Source organism: Olea europaea, chromosome 10, assembly GCF_002742605.1.
Source record: "Olea europaea var. sylvestris chromosome 10, O_europaea_v1, whole genome shotgun sequence".
NCBI classification, from domain to species: Eukaryota; Viridiplantae; Streptophyta; class Magnoliopsida; order Lamiales; family Oleaceae; genus Olea; species Olea europaea.
The window spans coordinates 37,616,775-37,623,125 of record NC_036246.1 but is presented as its reverse complement, the minus strand read 5'-3'; the positions used below and the strand labels follow the sequence as shown (position 1 = coordinate 37,623,125).

The 6,351-nt window shown below is 39.0% G+C and overlaps 1 pseudogene; it reads left to right on the top strand.

Moving 5' to 3' along the window:
* The first annotated feature begins 3,685 nt into the window (after positions 1-3,685).
* The window catches only part of LOC111400622, a 12,753-nt pseudogene continuing 10,087 nt past the window's right edge, over positions 3,686-6,351 (top strand).

Below are 6,351 nucleotides of genomic sequence, written 5' to 3'. Positions count from 1 at the left end.
CCTCAATACATGTGAAAGGGTTGAAATAGATGACCTGATGCAGAAAGCCTGTTCAGGACTCATCAAGCAAGGATGACCAAAGAATGGCATAGAAGACCTAGTAGGAGATCGGCTCTAGTGCTACAAGAAATGTTCAACTCTCCCCATTATCAGCTACAAAAGATAAGTCGACAAACTCCTAGTAGTGGGACAGTAGCTCGATATATCATATGACTTTGAGGAACAAGTTCTGGTAATTAGTACCTCTACAAAGGCCCAAGTTTTTGAGAGTCTGAGACAGCTCCAGGCACAATTTCTATGCGATATGACTAGCCAACTAAGAGTTAGAGAAAAATGAGTCAAAACTCTCCTTTGACATCCTTCAGCGATACAGTTTTCTACTTACATTCACCAATATCTACCCCCTTTAAATGTTTTACTTTCATTCCCCCTCACATACGTAAGTTCTGTCTTTCCCCTGGAGTTGCATTGGCTATTGCACCCTTTCTGCCGGCCGCTACACTAGCCAGCGTCTGTTTTGTTGACCTACAGAGATGAAGAAGAAGAATGACCAAATCACTTGGTAGATCAGATCCATCCAACCCATTCTAGCGGGAAAACCACTTCCTTTGTTAAAACTATCTAATTATGTGTTCTTTGCGCTCAATAATTGACACTAGATACTTTATCATTTGCATGTTTATGGTAGTAATTACCTAAATTGCTCAAGGGTACCTATTTTGGAAATATTTACAAATAGAATATGCTAGTTACTTTCATAAATAATTTAATTCCAGCATGAGAATATTCATTTCACTCATTTACAACACAGATTCAGGTAGATGAGCTCATATTTATTATTCAAGAAAACATTTGGTTTGTTTGTTTGTTGCTATAGGAATCAACTATTTGGCTTAAAAAGTGCTTTTATTACAACACAAATGTTAATGTGTGTGTGCAGATATATCTGCTTATGATGACCATGCCTAAACCCTATAGAAATGTGCAAAATTTAAGTAAATGAGACAAAGGTATGCAAACTGGAAACCAGTAAAACTGCATCAGACATCTATTCCTGAACCGTGTTTCTTGAACCATGTTGTGTAGGCATGGTTTTCTTGCAGTATGTTTCACATCAAAATGGCATAGCGCATGCTGTCTATAACCATGAGATGATTCACCTCTGAAATCTGTGGCAGCTCTGCAGACATCCACATGCTGTCGGCGCCATTCATCCGAGGGTCCGACAGACACGAAATCATCGAGAATGGAGCGCGTATGATCCCATACAGAACTGCTACAAGACCACCTCTATGCCATCCTCCTCCAGATCTTCTTTCTCTATTGACGGTCGACAAGTTATCCAGATTGTGGAGGATGTTCTCGTCTGCGACCCGCCTTGATCTTTTCTTCATTCCAAGATTTCTTCTTCCAGTGGCCAGTATTCTCCACATACTTTTGGATGCCTATGGTGGTTGGAATTCTGTGTATGATATGCCATTTATGGGTTTGAAATGAAGTGAATGATTACAAGGACAAGTCAGTGCAAGCTGGTGGTGGTAGGATTGTTAGTGCTGGTGCTTATCACAAATAGTTCATGGTTTCTCTTACTTGGGCCAAAAATTTTCAACTGTTGTGGGGTCTTCATTGCCAACTTGCCCACATTGGTGCCTAATTTTTGAATTTTTATGGGTTGAGAATGATTGGTATCAGAATCTAGACTAAAGAAATAGACCCAATTTAATTTTAATCTTTAACTATTATCTAGAAAATCGAGTAGGATGGATCTTAGTGACGTCTACTTCACAATTGAGTGACTAGCTTGTCTTGATTATATAAGTCGTGACTTTTAGGTAAGACACTAGAAACTTAAAATGCATCGGATGAGAAAGTGTAAATATTAATAGTTTTGATGGATTACTAAAAAAGTTCATCTTAATTTTTTTTGGACAATGAACTCTAGTGGATGACTTGAGCTCTTCGAGGTATCGATGAATGAAATTATAATGTGATAGGATGATGCCACATAAGTTGATTATAATTTATAAGTCATTGGCTCAACAAGCTTCTTTAATTAATGATAGCCAATAACGAGATTTTGATGAAAACATGATAAGTAGGTATGTCATATAGTTGAGGGTGGATTGAGAATGACGCTGCTCTCTAATGTTGCACGCAAATAACTAATAGAACAATTGTAAAGAAGTTCAATAAAAGTGAGAATGGTAATATTCTATAACATTGAATATCATATACAAGGAGTCAAATCTAGAAGTCAACTAGTCGAACTCCACTAGCTAGGCGAGAATCATCACATTCTAAGATTCTAGAACATTTTTTGAATTCAAGATTTGAACCCTGATAGTCACAATAATTGAGGCGAGAAATTGGAAAAGTAATGTGAATATCATCGTGGACGTGGAGGTATGGCTAATGAGCCCTCACCTTCTCTCTCCTTGAGCTCTATAAATATGAGATCTCTCCACCAACAACGAAATGAACAACCTATACATATAATACCCTAAATATGAGACCTCACCATTGATTATTTTTGGTACATAAAAAAGTCAAAACCCAAATTGATGAAGCAAAAGGCCGTTGACTCTACAAATATCCAAGAATTTGATAATCCAAGTTCATTGATTCAAGAGTAAATAGTGAACAATCGACAAAAAAAAAAAAAAAAAAAAAAAAAAAAACCATTCAGCAGTGTTCTATTTAACTAAAAAACAATCCATCTAATTCCAATGATAAAGCACAACATGTTATGTCATGGCTCTAAATAAGGAAAAGAAGCAATTTCAAGAATTTCATTTAACATTATTTAGAAATATGAAAAAAAGAGTAATTTAATGGGATTTGCCAATCAGTGACTTTGTGTTCGATCGATAGGAATAATCTTAGTTGAATGGAACAATCAATGGGATCCGCAGACATGTTTGGAGAGGGGAAAAAAGAAAAAATTTACTTTAAAAAGTAAAATTTACTTTTATTTTAGGCTTCGAAACATGCTCAAGGGCTTTGAGACATAGGGAGTCGAGCTCATTCTAACGAGTTGAGATATGTTGTCCCAACATTGTCATATTATTAGATTCAAAACTTATATGTGTTCTGTTAACGCGTTAAGCAATAAATTAAATTATTTAATTTTAGTCTTCCTTGTCCTAGCTAGGCAGGCATTTAGGAAATAGAGTAGATCTGTATATCTACAAAGTTTCCAACGGTAAACAACAAAAGCAAAGAAGTAACAGTACATGATCAACTCAACAAAATAACATACTCCAAAAGACGTAGCCATATTCAATTACTAATTTAAATAAACAATAATTAAAATAATAATTCTTAACATTCTTGGATCAATTTCTGATACAGATATTCAATTAGTTCGGACTTGTTTAGTATTGAATTGGGACCAAGACAGAAAAAAAGTTCTTCTAGTGAATGCCAGATAAAAAGGATTTCGGTTATAGTTTTCCGTGCGATGGCCCGGGACGAGGGGGTACTTGCCCTTCTTTATCTCTAAAGATAGGGTGTCCTAAATCTTGTAAATCTAACATTTATAATCTTGTATTTTTGAGAAGGCATGGGAGAAATAATCCAAGATTACTAGCATTCCAAAGCAAAACAAAGAAGATAAAGTAGCATCAAAGTTAGTATAATTTCCAAGACAAGTTACACTAGATTGAGAAATAGCAGCAAGACAGAGATGGAGAAGATTGTTCATCAAACGTTGAGCGTAATGGGTATTAAGATGCATGAAGCTGAGATAGGGGAAGGGCCGACAGTGCTATTCCTCCACGGTGTTCCCGAACTATGGTACTCATGGCGCCACCAAATGCTCCACCACTCCGCAAAAGGCTACCGTGCAATTGCTCCTGATCTCCCTATGGTGACACCGAGGCGCCCCCTTCGATGACCAGCTACTCGGTCCTCCACATTGTCGAGGATCTAGTGGCGCTCCTCGACATTCTCAGGCTAGAAAAGTTTTTCTTGGTTGATGTTTCGCGCGGGTTAGTCGCTAACAATTAAAAAGGGATCAGACGATTGTGTAAGGGACAAACCTCTTGAGATAAAGTCCCAAAAAGGGGTGTTCTTTATTGGTGATATCTTTACAATCGGAAAGTAAAAACAGAATGCCTCCAAGGGGCGCAAGCACACGAGTTACTGAAAGAAGTGTTTAAATCTAAACTAAGAAATTGAAAGTTACATGTTCTCTGTTCGAGAGTTTTTGATTCGGGGTTTTTTTGCTCTATGTCTTTTCTTCCTGTTATACTCCCTGGATGATCTCTTTGTGATCAACCGCTTGATCGTTCTATAACTGCCTACTTTTCTCATAATGGCCAACTTGTCATGGAACTGCATTTTCTAACTGCTGCCATTACTCTTTGTCGTTCAACCTCTTCAATTGAATTCCTTGAATCGTGAAACGTGATAGGACTACTTTAATAACTGCTTTGATAACTGCGCTTCTTGATAACCACAACACTTCATGTTTGCTAAGACTCTAGGCGACTCGAAGGTTTGGACGAGAATAGAGTAGCAGCTTTGGGCGACTGCATGACACTCCATTCGCTCAGATCCTGGGTGACTTGCAAGCTTGGGCGATGGTGTTACCTCGTTCATGGTCCTCCCTATTTGGGCCTTCATCCTAAATTGTCTGATTGGGCTTCGTTCTTTGGGCTATTTGATTTGGGGATCCTCCAATTGGGCTTCATTCTTTGGGCCGTTTGATTTGGGCTGAATTTTTATGTGTCAACAATTACCCCCCAATATGACAAAATTAATACTGATAATTAAATTTTGCCATATTCACTTTGTGTTTCCAGCAACATTCGAAATTCCCAAAAATTTCAATCATTGTTTTCTTCCATAGCTTGAAAAGGTGCGACGTTTTGCAAACCCTTATAAAACCCAAATACGCCATTTCACCGTACCATTAAATCACGCCTCACTTTTCTCGCGCTTCTCTCCCACAATTTTACTGTTCATCTCTTTGCTTCCCTACTACGTAACTCTGAAAAACTCCGTTTCGTCCCTAATGGCTACTTCACAATCTCAATCTGGCGACTCCTTTAGTTTTGATGACTTTCAGAAACTCCTTAATCGTCCATACATAACTCCGAACTTTCTCGCACTTGCCAATGTCGAACTCAATGAGTTCTACCTAGGTCCTTTCTTCAACAATGCAGAGGCAGTCGAACAAGCGGCGGTGGGCCAGCTGTTTCCTTGTACTCAAGGCCCTCCATTTCTAAACTCTCTACTGCTGGGGCCACTTTGCGAAAGAGGTATTCGCACTTGGCCTAAATCTGATGTAGTTTTCCGTAGGTGGCATGCTCGCCTTGTGGACCATGGTCCTACTAAGGCACTTTTTGATAATGCTAGGATTTCTGATTTGTTAGAAATCTCTCTTCAACCCCCTACTTTTGATTCAGCACTTTTTTCGATCGCTTTAAGTTTTTGGTCTTCTAAGTACAATACCTTTATTTTTCCTCTTGGCCCCATGTCTATTACTTTGAGGGATGTTGGGGCCCTAGTGAATCTGCCACCTTTGGGCGATACCATTTTTCTTGGTATCTTGGTTTCTGGTGGTGCTCCAAAGTTTGGTAAAAATCTCACCAAATCTTATTCAAGCCTGCAAACCCTTCATAACTACTCGAGCACTGAACCTTTCCATACTGAGCGAGTAGCCTTTCTTCTGGTTTGGCTTTGTAAATATGTTTTGTGTGTACCAAGCATAAAGCCCTCCCTGAGCTATTTACCCATAGCGCATAAATTGGCTCGTGGCAGGCTTCTGAATTTATGTTTTTTCTTTTTGGCTGCCCTCTATAGAGGCATGGCTTCTCTTCAAACTCAATTGAAGAATGATGCATCTCCCACTAGCAGTGGACCTCTTTGGTTCACTCAAATGTGGTTGAGATCCTATTTTCCATTGTTTGGCGCCCCGTCATTTTCTCGTCCTTCTGCTAGCTGCTATGAGCTAGCCATTGAGTCCCTGGCTCCTGTAAATATGTCTAGAAGGGACATTTTTTCATTCTTTTATTCTTTGGATTCAATCCCTTCCTTTTTTCCTTTTCCTCCCTTTTTGACTCCAGACTATGTGCATCCTCCCTCCACTATAGACAGCGTGAGCACCTCTCTGCTCATTTGGATCCAGTTTTTAACCAGGAGGGAGTTATTTCATGATATTTTGACTGGGACCAATGCCAAGGCTGGGGGTAGAAATATATACTTCCAAATTTTTTGCTCGCCAACTTGGTTTCGACCAAACCTGGCCTGTTCCTCCTTACTATTCAAGGAACTTGATAGGCCGCTGCCATATTATTAATAAGGCCGAGCCAGAGGTTATAAATGCTCGCAATCTTCTTTTAACGA